The sequence below is a fragment of the Tachypleus tridentatus genome, chromosome 3, assembly GCF_004210375.1.
Source record: "Tachypleus tridentatus isolate NWPU-2018 chromosome 3, ASM421037v1, whole genome shotgun sequence".
Taxonomy (NCBI): domain Eukaryota; kingdom Metazoa; phylum Arthropoda; class Merostomata; order Xiphosura; family Limulidae; genus Tachypleus; species Tachypleus tridentatus.
The window spans coordinates 87,028,781-87,044,341 of record NC_134827.1 but is presented as its reverse complement, the minus strand read 5'-3'; the positions used below and the strand labels follow the sequence as shown (position 1 = coordinate 87,044,341).

At 35.4% G+C, this 15,561-nt stretch overlaps 1 protein-coding gene across 17 annotated transcripts in view; it reads right to left on the bottom strand.

Moving 5' to 3' along the window:
- Positions 1–15,561, bottom strand: part of LOC143247406 (uncharacterized) — a 298,078-nt gene that overhangs the window by 69,561 nt on the left and 212,956 nt on the right. For 5 of the 17 annotated variants that reach the window (XM_076495458.1, XM_076495455.1, XM_076495454.1 and 2 more), the window contains one exon: positions 11,924–12,058. The exons of 11 other annotated variants lie outside the window; for them this stretch is intronic. The gene's annotated coding sequence lies outside the window, so the exon portion shown is untranslated. Of the gene's footprint in view, positions 1–11,923; positions 12,059–12,858; positions 12,964–15,561 lie in introns of those variants that run through there. One more of the 17 variants, XM_076495457.1, reaches the window with a different exon arrangement.

Below are 15,561 nucleotides of genomic sequence, written 5' to 3'. Positions count from 1 at the left end.
AAAATGTGCAAATTTGCCCGTTTTTACATAGAAAATAGGTTAATTTCATTATCCAGATCACAAAAACAAAGTTTGAAGAGAATAATGGCCTTTTTCTGTACTTTTACAACATAAGCAATTAAGAAATAACACATACTATCCAGGAACAAAATTTGTGTTACACAGTGTAATGGAAGTCCGTACTTTTGAGAAACACACCAGGTAAATGCACATCATTGTGTAACGGTCTCCCCGAAGTAAACTAAACCATATCTCAGTGTAGATATAAGGTAACATCTAAAATAACTATTTGGGAACATTTTACTATAAAATGTAACCTTGGGGTGAAAGAAATAAGTGGAGTGGTATATATATCTATAAACTTTTCATTTATCTATTTTCAGTTATGATAATTATACAGAGAATGTTTGGATAAAAAACAAACAGAAACGAAATAATGACGGAAAAAATGATCAGACTGAGAGAAACACTTGATTATACAACATGTGAAAGAAAATGTTGAATAAGATGTATCCAATCTTTCTAAATTCTAATAAAATGAAATAAAAATTATCTAATCTGAGCGCTTCCGAAGGGTGGACGTTTCATCGTCAGGGGCAAACTGGGAGTTCTGGACTTCTTTTTTGTAACATTTTTATTTTCACAGTGAAACGACATTAATTATGTTTACATGAAAAAAAAAACAGCATTTTGGCCACATATTGTGTGTTCGTTTTTCCTTTCAAGTTTTGTAAAAAATATATATTTTTTGAGCCCCAGACAAAAACTACATCAGTATCCTAGAATTATTTTTTTTGTAGTTATGATGTATAATAAATTTATTCTAAGTATTCTTATTCTGTCAAGGCTACGTCGGATTTAGGAGTCGCAAAACAGCATATTTCTGTGTAGCAATCTATTCATGAACTAACTAACCAGTTCATCTTTATTGAAACTCACGGGAAGATGTTTTCATCCAAGTTCGTCATTTTGTATTTGAATTTCGCGGAAAGCTACATCAGGTTTATCTGCGCTAGCTGTCCCTAATTTAGCAGTGTAAGACTAGAGAGAACGCCGCTCGTCATCACCACCCACCGCCAACTATTGGGCTACTCTTTTACCAAAGAATAATGGGTTTGGCCGTCATATTATAACGCCCCCATGGCTGAGAAGGCGAGCATGTTTATTGTGACGGGGATTCGAACCCATGACCCTCGGATTATGAATCGAGTGTCTTAACCCATGCCGGGCCAAATTCGTCAGTGCCACTGACTTAAATTTATAATTCAGTTTCTAAAAAAAGAATGTTATTTATTTAGCTGCGCGATGGTGTACTTGCCGCTAATGCTAGCTTAGTGTTATGAGTTTCGCGCTCAACCACTAGAAAACACAAATACGAACTATCTATATGCTTATTCTACAAATCTAATTAAGCATTAATTATTACCATTTCTATTTAAATAATCGTTTAAATTACGATTTGCTTGATGAGACAGACGTTACAAGAGCTTAGTAATTAATAGTAATTAATAGCAAATAAAAATATAATTCTAATAATAAAACTGACATTTCAGACGCACTATGCTTTTCCTTCTTTAGTTTGGTATTGTTTGTTAAGACAATAAAAATTATGGATCTTATGTTTGTTTCTCACTCTAACATTATAGTGATTAATTATAACTAATATGTTCAATAAATATGATTAATAATAATTACTCATAAGGCAACAAACTAGTTTTATTGTCAACTGTCATCTTGGCAGTGGTTGATTATAATGCTAGCACCACTGATCCCTTAATAGTTAAGTTAAAGAAAAAAGATGAAATATAGGCTCCAGGTGCTTAAAATTTCGCCACCAGAAACTTCTAACTGGTTTATATGTTTAAAACAGGTTCAAAAAATAATACCACATCATATGTTTATTTCTTCGCTGCCTTTCATCAATAACTGTTAGATGACTTTAAAAAAATACTGTTTGTTTGAATTTCACGCAAAGCTACTCGAGGGCTATCTGCGCTAGCCGTCCCTAATTTAGTAGTGTAAGACTAGAGGGAAGGCAGCTAGTCATCACCACCCACCACCAACTCTTGGGCTACTCTTTTATCATCGAATAGTGAGATTGACCGACACATTATAACCCCCCCCCCACGGCTGAAACGGCGAGCATGTTTGGTGTGTAGGCCCGGCATGGCCAAGCGTGTTAAGGCGTTCGACTCGTTATCCGAGGGTCATGGGTTCAAATCCCTGTCGCGCCAAACATGCTTGCCCTTTTATCCGTGGGGCGTTATAATGTGACGGTCAATCCCACTATTCATTGGTAAAAGATTAGCCCAAGAGTTGGCGGTGGGTGGTGATGACTAGCTGCCTTCCCTCCAGTTTTACAGCACTAAATTAGGGACGGCTAGCACAGATAGCCCTCGAGTAGCTTTGTGCGAAATTCAAAAAAACAAACAAACAAATGGTGGGTGCGAGCGGGATTCGAACCCGCGACCCTCAAATTAGGAGTCGAACGCCTTAACCCACCTGGTCATGCCGAGCTGAAAATATTGTTACAATCAAATCTTTAAGGGGAGTTTACACAGCTCACCTCTCATACCAGAAACCAGATTTTTAAGAGGAGTATACAAAATTTACATGTCAGATCAGAAAGCAGATTTTTAAAGGGGATATACAAAGTTTACCTGTCAGATCAGATACCAGATCTTTAAGGGGAGTGAGTCTACAAAGTTTACATCAGAATCACTGTATAGAAATGTTTAAGGAAGGTTCCACGTGATAAGAAAGGGGGATTGGGAGAGTTGTGAACAAAAGTAAATTATTTGATTAATAAGGTCCACTCCCCTAGGTCTAAGGTTAATGAACCGTTTTCCATGCGCCTTGCTCCCCCCTTCCTCCGCTACAACAAGATTTCTTATAATCTTATAAAAGGATGTAAGACAGCGACTAAAGAAACATCTCAAAGTGTATAATGAGGTCCCGTCAGTGTAGACCTCACGTACAGAGGCAGTGAAGAAGGTGTGGAAAGTGCCAGTAATGACCAGTCTAGGAAATGAAAAATCGATCCATTCGATTGTACAGACGGCCACAGAGGGAGCTACTTTTAAACAGTGATGTATGTTTAATGAATTGGTAAAAAATTCCTTTTTCATGGTAGGTGGGCTGACCGAATGATAAAGAAGTCTCATCTACAATCCGCTAAGTTTAAAAGTCGAACAGGAAACAAAAGAGAGACCACAAACACATTTAACAATATCCATAATCTCATTGTTGGGCCAAACAGAACTTCTTCTGAACAGGTTGCGAACAAAGGAATGATAGACACCTTTTATTTTGTTGAGGAAAGTTACATACAAATATTCATTACGAATAAAATACACACAATGGATGTATCATTACCAAGTGGATTCCTTTCTGACTAGATGGTTGAATTTGGTACGGAGTGTCCCTGAAATGAATTAAAGTAACTAAGGCAAGTATTAAATGACTTTCTAATTTTTACTTATGTTGAATGTATTTCTCAACCATACTTACTTACAAATGTGTTCAAATTTCTTTAGCCAGAACTGGATACTTTTCATCTTTAATTTTAATTCGCGGAGATTTACACGTGAATTGTTTCCAAATGTAATCGTCAAACGGAGTATAAGTGTAATTAATGTTAGGAACTATCTGACTTCTCTAACAGTCATAGCAGCTTTCCCGCCGTCCCGACTTTAATTACCTGAATATTGCAAGTGACTAATTACTACAGTCATCAATTTATTTTCAAATGCGAAACAAACAAACAAACAAGGAAATTCTTTTTGAGATAATTATTTATGGTGCTGAGCCGAGAAATGAAAGTCCAACAAGCAGGTGTTTTTTTTTAAGACTCTTGTCTCCAATCTACGGCAGGCAGACTTTCTCGATTTATCTGTGCAGCTTTTATAAGAAAATAAGTTAAGGATGGAAGTGATTGGCGTAAAAAGTAAACTATATTTCAGTTTTAATTGCGTGTTACCTCCGTTTCCTTAATTACACGTGAGATTCGTATGGTTTGATGAATATCTGCAAATTAAAGGTATTCGAAAATACTAAATTAACGCAATTAATTTCCAGACGAACAAACTTTTGAATAGTCAAACAACATTACGAAGCTTCTTTTAATAAGAAAGTGAACTTAAGGAAAAGTTTTACTTTTAGCTAAAATAAATGTAAGTAAATGTTCAATAAAAATGACCCTGACGACTCTCGTTTCATGACATTTATCAAAGAATAATTTTTATATATACGTTTAAATTTGACATTTAAAAAACCCAGCAGTTATGGAAAATTACTCACTGATAGACTGAAAACCTAAAGCTCGGCTGAAAAAAATCGCGAGCGGTTTTCTGTTAATTTGAGAATATTTTACGACGATTAAAATTAGAAAGTATTATCAGAGGCATGGATTTTAATTTTTGACAAGTAATATATTTATTTATCTGTGCGTTTATTAAATTAGAATGATGTAATTTCAAATGTGACAAAATCGTTTCGATTTTAAAACGATATTTCAAGATACGTGAAAAGTACCATCATATTGAGAGCCCACAATACTAAACACATAGCCCTCAGTTTCTAACAAGTACCACACAGAGAGAGAAGATACCAACACCAATATATAATAAGCCTTATAATCGACAGCTGACAAGGACATAAATATGTACATACATTTGTTTCTTCAAGCCCAAGGGCTGCCTGGGAATTACCAACAATAAGCACCAGATGCCCTTCTAACACGCCTTGTCGCTGTTAAGGAAAAACATTTTTCATTTAGTTCGAGTCAATGAAGCATACCTTGTGTAGTAATGGGGTTTGGTTCCTCGTCCATTCCCTGCGGTCAACGCTATAGAAGGTAGCTAAAGCAATTGCCGAAACCCTGCGTTGGTTATTTACATGTTGAAAACGCACGTATTCAATAAGCTCTGTGTATATGTCTGTGCGAGTCATAAATCGAAAATTAAAGATCACACTCTAAATCTATTTCGGTCTATATTATGTTATTTGGTTCTTTCTTGTAAATTACAAAATATTTTTAATCTCTCTCTCTCTCTTTACCTATCAATTTATCTTTCTAGTGTTACAAATTGTTGTGAGGAACTGGCTGAACCAATTTTTGATGCAATTTCGTACGGGAACTCAACAAGTTAACTTTAAATTGATAAGCAGTGGAATTAATGGTACTACTAGTTCGGAATTATTTTAATTTTAGCACCTTGCTGTTGCGATGAGGGCTCAATAGAGCAAGGAGATAGAAGCCAACGCCAAACAAACGTAATGTGTAATACCGCGCGTAGCGCGGGTGGATTTGAATCAGACGAACGTTTTATTTCCTACGGCTCAAAATAATGGAAGAGGCGGCCCACGCCCTCCATTCAGAGCATTACTTTTTAAACATGAATACGTTCGCTAGTAAACATTAATATAAACACTATTATTTAACTGATAATTTACAACCTGAAAAGTGCATCTTCTAAACCAACAATATTACAAGTCATGCTTCTAAACCTATATGCCTATATACTGCGAAATCTATATATCTATCACTATAACGTTGTATGTGTGTGTGTGTATATATATATATATATATAACTTCCAAATTATCTATTAAACTTTCTTCCAAGCTATTCCGTAAGTTCTTCCACTAGGTAATAACCCGAACAGAGAGCTTATCAATAAGGATATAGTAGTAACTGTAAAACTATTAACAATCTGTGTTTATGAGTTTGATTTCAAACACGTACCTAGTTTGGTTTCTGTGATGCAATTTCCCTTTAACCCTAAAATAACCCATTTAGTTACATATCATTTGCTATGAATACCTCTTTGCTTTTGCCTATTGCAACATTCTATATATAAATAACTGATACTAAGTTGAGGAAAATCTGTCCTTTTCTATGTGGGATACATAGTTGACCCCAAGCGCAGTTAGTAAGTTTAACAACAATATTTATAGTTCTTATATATATATATATATATATGGGACTTCACAATAATTAGTAGGGTTAACTATAAGATTTATGGTACTTTATGTAAAATACATAGAAGACTCTACAGCGGTAAGTAGGGTTATCAATAATATTTATTTTATTTTCTTCTTTCTTTGCCGACACAAATCAATAATCTTATTTGTTCGTTTGTTTTAGAACAAAGCTATACATACAATGGGCTCTCTGAACTGAGTCGAAGAAAGCATTTAATCTCGAATGGTTTAGGTATCGAGTAATTTTCAAAGTCATGAGCCCATAAACAATTTGGTTTATAAATAATTTACAAAATATTTAATAAAAATCTAATAAGGTTCATATGAAACCCTGCTGATAATTCTAGGGTTAAAGAGGACACAAGAAACTTTGAAGAGGCATTATAGAACTTCATTGAATATAAAGCGATGAAGCGACATCGGTTTTTAAAATATTTCCGTTTTAGGTATTGCCTTACACTACAAAGTCAATTTTATTTAACAATACACTGCACATGATGTGCATACTTCGAAAGAAGTTACGAAAGTGTCTCCGAGTTGGCAGTTTCCATGAAAAACAACAACGAAAGTTAATGTAACGTATTTGAGAACAAAAGAAGGGCAAATTAGGATATTTCTTTTATCCATTTGACTAGGATGTTGTTTTTTGTTGTTGTTGTTTAACATGTTTTTTACTGTACACAAAGACCACAGTTTTATTACCAAGAGAAGATATAACAAGGATAGCAGAAGGTAATATGTCAATTGTATGTTGTTGCTGTTGTAGTTTTTTACTTGATAAGATGATGAAACACCCGAAAGCAAGAATTCAGTTGGTAAGAAAAGTTCCCGTTGTGAGTAAGAGGTGAACAGCCACAAAAATGAGCAATGGCTTTTACGGATCGTTAGGACCATTAAACTTGAGAGCATAACGTTGAAATATTCCAAACCTCCGTCATGCGCGTGTGTAAAACACCTCAGTTCCTTCTAAAACAGCAATACGTTGAAAAAGCTGAGAGGATCCGAAAGTAATAAATTGTTACAACTGATGCTGTACTTTAGAAAAGTTTGATACATCCATCACTGAAATCGTACTTGAACGATATAGGACAAAAACAATGATGACAATCTCAGGTTTCCTTTTTTTTTTTTTTTGTAATAAAATAGTTCTTAGTTATAGAAACTCACAATGTCCGTATGCAAGTGATACTGTTCAAATATCTGATAAATTTAATTTATATGGAAAATGACAATATATTGGAAACCACAGTGTGTGTGTGCGAGTCAATTTCCAATGTACTGGAAGAAAGGACTGATTTTTTTTCCTAAACGAATTAATATAACAGGAGTAACGTAGTTCTAAAAAACCATGAGTGAATCAGAGGAAATATATTACAATATATTAACAACATTACATCTGCCACATACGATGCCAACTAGGCCTTTCGTACAATATATTTATATATCACTTATTATCATAAACAACAACTGTTACGGTGTAATCTAGATTAAGTAAGGCCTCACACAGAGAAAAATAATAGAGCATAACCAGCTGATATGAGTATGCGTTTGGAAAAGTCTTCGTGGCAAACGATACCTAAAAGAACTGACACAATGTCAATAGGATTGGGGCTTGAACCAGGGAAACAACAAGCATTTCGCACAGTTTGACCATTCTTGAAACCCAACTAATTGTAACACACCTCACTTTCCACAAGACCAACTGATGAACAAAATGAGCAAACAGACATTAATACGAATACACATCCTACAAGAATAGCCAGTGAAAATACTTCCATATAATGAATACGAAATATCTGATAATTCATGAAATTTGTTTGTTTTCTGAAGCCACACTAGCTGTTCCTAATTTGGCAGTGATGGACTAGAGGGAAGGTAGCTAGTCATTACCACACACTCCCAACTCTTAGCCTACTCTTTTACCAAAGAATAGTTAGATTGATCCTCACATTATAACGCCCTCATGGCTAAAAGGGCAACCATATTTGGTGTGGCGGGGATTCAAATCCGCGACTCTCAGATTACAAGTCGAGCGTCATAACCACCTGGTCATTCCGAGTAATTCATAAAGTAAACATAGTTACTCTAGTGTACAGAACCAGTACGGCCTAGTGCATACGGCATATATTCAATAACCAAACAATATACTTAACCACTTGTATAGTCTAGTGTGTACGGGGTCCTCTGGTGGAAGAGCAGTAAGTCTACGGACTTTCAAATAAAATCTGAGGTTCGATACCTCACGATGGACATAGCAGATAATTCAATGTGGCTTTGAAGTAAAGCAAACAAACAAACAAAACAAGCGTGTGCGGAGTATATATAAGGTATACAATAAACTTAACCCATATGATCTAACGTGTATAATATACACGTAAGAAACCGTTCAGTAAACTTAATGAACTTAATGGTCTACTGCATACGGTACCTATGTTAAAAACCACAAGGTACACTTAATATATAATAATGTTTATAAACAAGTTTGGTTGTAGATTGAACCAATATGAATGGTTAAAATTATGTTAATAACGAAGGTAGGGATTGTTTACCGTTATACATTTAAAATATGCGAGCGATTTGTTAATATTATGTTTCAATAAATATGTAAACAATTTGTTAATATTATGTTTTAATAAATATGTAAACAATTTGTTAATATTATGTTTCAATAAATATGTAAACAATTTGTTAATATTATGTTTTAATAAATATGTAAACAATTTGTTAATATTATGTTTCAATAAATATGTAAACAATTTGTTAATATTATGTTTTAATAAATATGTAAACGATTTGTTAATATTATGTTTTAATAAATAAGTAAACGAGTTATTAATATATTTTAATAAATAAGTGAAATATTTGTCAATATTATGTCTAATAATTAACGATTTGTTAATATTATGTTTCAATAAATACACGAGGGATTTGTTTTTGGTAAACTCAACAATTCTAGTTACAGTCTAAGATACCGCTTGTCAAGTTACCCTTAGATACGGGTAATGAATGTGCATCGCATATTCAGGTGGAGGGACATGAATGCAGAGGGAACACTTCCGGGTTTTTTAAAATAAATTCCCTAGTCAGAGATTGATCCACGATGACTAATTCTGATAAGAAAGGATCAAATCTAACAAAAAGCAGACGCAACGGTGCCGAAAAGATTCGTTTCACGTGGGCATGAAGAAAAACACGTCGAAGTTCCAAAATATTCCAAAAGGTGACTATTGGTAACCATACGAAATTTCAGATTTTATAAGATAGAATATTAGGAATGATTAACTTGGATCGAATTGATAAAAATTAAACACATGCATTAAAAACATTGTTTAGTCTGTACCATTAGACAGCAAACTTACAACCAACACAATACTTTAATTCAAAGCGAATGTTATCTGATGAGCCTTGATGCTGGGCAAAAGTCCATCAGGTGTGGATGTTGCAGATAGAATACGTTTGACAAGTTGGTTCATTCTTCTCGTAAGTTATTAATCACTTACACTCGTCGATTTAATTTATATATTTTTTTTCATAACATGAAGTAACACATTTTAAAACGTGTGGCAGTTTTAATTTTCTGATTCAACTCGTAGAAAGCTATGTAGATTGAAAGAGATACTTTATCTTCAATCCGTTTCTAGTTGTGATTCACAAAATTACATTTCACAGAGAAAAACAAAATAAAAAGCAAACTTGTTAACTATTCAATAATGGTACGCAAAATGGTTGTTGCCAAAATTTACGTCTATTGAACGGTGCCCCTCTTTGACAGTTGCCAATAACCTGGGCTATAAATTGGTGCCTAATTTGACATCAGGGGATTTCTGACTATCTGGTTTATTTTTGAAACCTGTTTCTAGAGTGAAAGCAACAGAAAACGATGGGTATTTAAGTAGGGATATTACTGTATAAAAAAGGCTAAACGAAGTTGAATTATGCGAGTAATGGAAACAGAAACTATAATGTGAATTTTTGGTGCTAAGGACGATTTTTTTTTCGTATAACCTGACTACAGAGACCAAAATTAGACAAGTACTTCCTAACCTTTTCGCCTTTCTATTTTCATAAGTCTTTCTGTATTGCATACATAGCACAACAGTACTTAGGTTTCATTACCATTACTCGGGGTATCCACGAGGCTGCTTGCTGTTCTAAGTCACACTGTCAATGCGACTTTCTGTGCCAAGTGCCAAACCCCAAGCTTCGCTTCTTCGTGGCACCTCAAGTTGCAAACGTATCTAAAGTGCACATTTTTGTGTATTGCGATATCAGCGTAACTGGTTATCCCTTGTCCCCTATATAACAGTGGAAAATTTTTCAGTTTGTTTGTTTGTTTGTTTTGGAATTTCGCACAAAGCTACTCGAGGGCTATCTGTGCTAGCCGTCCCTAATTTAGCAGTGTAAGACTAGAGGGAAGGCAGCAAGTTGTAAACGTATCTAAAGTGCACATTTTTGTGTATTGCGATACCAGTGTAACTGGTTATCCCTTGTCCCCCATATAACAGTGGAAAAAATTTCAGTTTGTTTGTTTGTTTGTTTTGGAATTTCGCACAAAGCTACTCGAGGGCTATCTGTGCTAGCCGTCCCTAATTTAGCAGTGTAAGACTAGAGGGAAGACAGCTAGTCATCACCACCCACCACCAACTCTTGGGCTGCTCTTTTACCAACGAATAGTGGGATTGACCGTCACATTATAACGCCCCCACGGCTGGGAGGGCGAGCATGTTTGGCGCGACGGGATGCGAACCCGCAACCCTCAGATTACGAGTCGCACGTCTTAACACGCTTGGCCATGCCTGGCCTAAATTTTTAGTATACATGTGTGTCGAAAAACTAAACAATTCAGTAGAATCGATAGCTACTCTTTTTAAAGGACGGTATCACAGGACAATATTTATCACAATAAATAAAAATAAAACTTGGATAACGCCTAATGCTTACTTAGTTTACGTATTTTTAGAAATAGTTTTGGTTTTCATTCATTTCTCATTTGAATTTCACCTGCGAAATCAAACCTACTCTACCCTACACAAAGTATAGCAGTTATCAGCAGTCCATCGCCCACCGGTTTTAACTTGACAGTTGCTGCTAGATTGGTCTATAAATCAGTTACTATTGTGACATTAAGGATTTAATAAAGGTAACCAAGGTGATCATTGCCAATGGCTTACTTTATTGAAAATCAGTTTATCAGGAGTGCCTTCTTTGGCAGTTGCCAGTGGCACAGACTATAAAACACTGTGTAATAGATATTAATAAGATACAAATGTAGTCTTTTTTATGACGTAGTCCATCGAACTGTGTCATGTTACAGAAGTGGCTATAAATTGATCTAATAAGGGTACAAGGTGGTTGTTGTGTGTAACTTAGCCTCTTAATTGGTATATACTGTGACGTTGGTTATCTGATGATGGTAAACAAAATGGTTGTTGCGTGTGACTTAGCCTCTTAATTGGTGTATACTGTGACGTTGGTTATGTAATAATGGTAAACAAGGTAGTTGCATGTAACTTAACTTGTTAATTGGCGTATAGTGTGGCGTTGGTTATCTAATAATGGTAAACAAGGTTGTCGTTGCATGTAACTTAGCCTCTTAATTGGTGTATACTGTGACGTTGGTTATCTAATAATGGTAAACAAGGTAGTTGTTGCATGTAACTTAACTTGTTAATTAGCGTATAGTGTGACGTTGGTTTTCTAATAATGGTAAACAAGGTGGTCGTTGCATGTAACTTAGTCTATAAACTGAAGTCTACTGTGACGTTAAGTATCTAATAATGGTAAACAAGTTTGTTTTCGGAATTAGAAGAAGAAAAAAAAATAAAACAATTCATCTGAACGATTTTGTTTATTATTAGTTAATGGTCAGTTCTTTTCATATGTTATAGCCACTTTGCATTTGGTTTCCTAAATTGAACACAAGAAAAAAAAAAACAGCACCTAAACTTTGGTTGAAGGGTGATAAGGAATATGGCAGATTTCACTGGCTATCTTGAAAGAACGAGTTTGTTGCTTGTGGTAACCTATATCTTACTGGTGTTTCACCTGTCTGCTCAATCATGCGCGAAGCTGGAGCTAAAAAAAAAAGGAAAAAAAAAGGTTGAGTAGATGCATACGTGGAACATTGGAAGCTGGTGATGGAATATACAGCAGTTTAATTACGTGTCACATCTCGTGAAGAAACGCTATGGTCTGTCAGTTTTGTCTACAGTGAACATGATTAGAATTTTAAATATTCATTCTCAAACACCAGTACTTCCTTTTTATCAATAATTATCGATTATTTTAATGATAACGACTACAAGATCTGTCTTTGTTGTTCAAAAAATGACGAATATTTTAATAATTGTTTTATTAACCTTCGAAGGGTCGGTCTTAGTGAAAAAAAAACAAACAGAAATAAATCAACTTCGAAGAGTAAAAGTTCCTAATACACATTTTAGGTTCACCTATGATAAACTTAAGATAAATGCTTCTGACTGAACAGTTAAATTACTGGTCATTTTTGTGTGCCTTATGAATTCTTCCCTCCTTCAGTGACACAATAATATGTCTGCGGTCTCATACCGATAGAGACCGGGTTTCGATACACGTGGTGGGCAGAGCACATGTAACCCATTGTGTAGCTTTGCGCTTAATTTCAAAATAAACAATGAATTCTAGCCATAAGATTATATCACACTTTTCTCACGAACTCTCTCTTATGGTTTTTCCAAAAAAGAGAATCCCTCCTCCCTCTTTTAACGACAATTTGCTGCCCTCAGTAATGCGGATGAGGAACTAGGTTCATACCATTTTGCCAACAAATATTTTTACATAACTTCAACTGTGGTTGTCAAGTCATAACACTCACAAACTAACATAGACTGATGTACCTTAGGTCCTCCGCTGGTACAGCGGTAAGTTTATGGATTTATAACGCTAAAATCAGGGGTTCGATTCCCTTCGGTGGGCGCGGCAGATAACCTCATGTGGCTTTGCTGTAAGAAACAAACATACACATGTACCTGAAACATATTGTTTTGTTTGTTAAATACATTGCCTTGAATATATATCAACCAATATCTCATAAAAGTAATTATATTGCGTTGAAACATTAAGCTTTGGGTATAAACAATTATTGTGGAAACTATAAACAATATAAGTATAACCGAAGGTGAATGACAATCTTGAATCAGGCTGGATTTGTCAAAATTTCTAAATTTTATTGAACCCTACCAAAGTTTTCGGAACGAGAGGCACGCGCTCTTTATGTCACACGCAGACAGCTCCATACAGTGAAAAAAAAAAAACCCATTAAGGTTTATTTCGTGTAAGGTGAATTAACCACCAGCTTACACTCAGTTCGCTATAAGAACTGTTGATAGATTAATAAATTTATGACAACGATGTTTTAAGGTTTCCTGCAGAACACTAATATGAGACACTGTAAGTTAAAATACACCTGGGTTTCTATCTGATCTTCAAGTCATAGCTGCACTAATTAACGAAGCCTAATTATCAGTAAACTCTGGAGAGTACACATCCACAGCACTCAACAAATATAACTTCTCTGTTTGGCCATTCCCACAAAAATCACTTGTTAACAGGGAACAACCTGACTTAACTCATCTTAGGATGTCACTCACGAAGCCATAACGAAGGAATGGCACTGTCCTTGACCTTTAGTTCACGAAGTTAGGAAGAATAAATGGTAAAGCACGTGGCACGTCTAAAATCATACTATTTCGCCATGACACTCCTAATTCGCTTAGCACGAGACAGCTCAAGGGGGGCCGCTGAACCAATAGGAGCGGCCTACGTTTCTTTCAGTTTCTTATGGCTGTGCTATTCGAATTGAAAACTTAGCTCCGTAAGTTTGATACACAGAAATAGTTTTAGAACATATGAAAATATATAACAAACACTTGAACAGTTCAAGCTTAGATAGATACTTGAACCCAAACAACAAAGTGTACATATTTAGTCTTAAGTATCAGGAAATAGTAAGTAAGAATATCCAAACTGCAAAAATTACTGAAAAGTTTGTCTTAAATATTCCAAAAAAAAAAAAAGGAAAAAGGGCTATCTGCGTTAGCTGTCCTTAATTTTAAACTGGTACACTAGAGAAAATATTTGCAGCAAGGATATATGAGCTACAATCCTTTCGATTAATACTCAGCTCAGCCCCACGTATTGTGATAGGTTTAGGATAATATAGACTTTACATCCATCACTAAGGACATCCCTAAACATCTTGTATACAAACGTTCTCTAACGACATGTCTGGACATCTGTGTTATATAAACGTTCATTAAAGGCATGCCTAGACATCTGTGTTATACAAACGTTCATTAAAGGCATGCCTGGACATCTGTGTTATACAAACGTTCATTAAAGGCATGCCTGGACATCTGTGTTATACAAATTTTCATTAAGAGATTCCTCATCTTTATTATATAAACGAGTGGGTATACTTGATATAAAAACATTCATTGACGGCTCATCTGGGATTCTTCGTTGTACAAACGCTCATTAAGGTCATGCCTGGAAATATTTGTAATAAAAACGTTAATTAAGGACATGCCTGGACATAGTTATTATACAATCGTTCATTAAGGACATGCTTGGAAAAATAGCAAAGGTTACAGCGTAGGGCAAGTCACAAGCAAGATTGTAATCACAACACTTGGAACGTTCCTAGAAACACAATAATCGTTTTAAACACTACCACTGATAATTGAAAACGTCACTGGCAGTAATGCTAATAGAAGTTAGCAGTCGCCTTGGTTACTAACGTGATTTCAAGTTCCCGGCCCCAGCGGCGCGTCATAAGCTACATTCAGATGTTAATAACCTTCCCTGACAAGCCGTATCAATCACACACGGGCGATAGGGCGAGTGGCTAAATGAACCAAAAGCAATTAATCACAGGTGACAGTCGCAACACCAAATAGAACCCACAAAGAGAGAAGTGGACATCGCCCAGTGTTTGCTGTCACTTTTCATATCGCCATAACGTATAGCCAAACAAGTGTTAGACGCCACAAAAGGCCAGAGGAAACATCAATGTGAGCTACCATGATGAAGTATACATCGTGACACACACACATGTAAATATTCAACTACGAGAAGAAATAATTATTTCAGTGAAAAAATTGTTTGTTTGTTTAGAATTTCGCGCAAAGCTACACGAGGATTATCTGCGCTAGCCGTTCCTAATTTAGTAGTGTAAGACTAGAGGGAATGCAGCTAATCATCACCAACCACCGCCAATTCTTAGGCTACTCTTTTACTAATGAATAGTGAGATTGACCATCACATTATAATGCTCCCACGGCTGCAAGAGCGAGCATAATTGGTGTGACGGGGACTCGAACCCCCGACCCCCAGAATATGAGTCAAGCGCTCTAACTACCTGGCCATGCCGGACCATAGTTTAAAAAAAAAAAAGAGTAAAAACTTTCATTGTTTCTTAATGTTTCAAAACTGATAATGAATAAAACAGGGGAAGACTCTGGGATAGCAATTATGACGGTAAAAATCTCCATTACCTAACAAAATAAGAAATTGCAAAGGAAAAAAAAAAGAAGAAACGT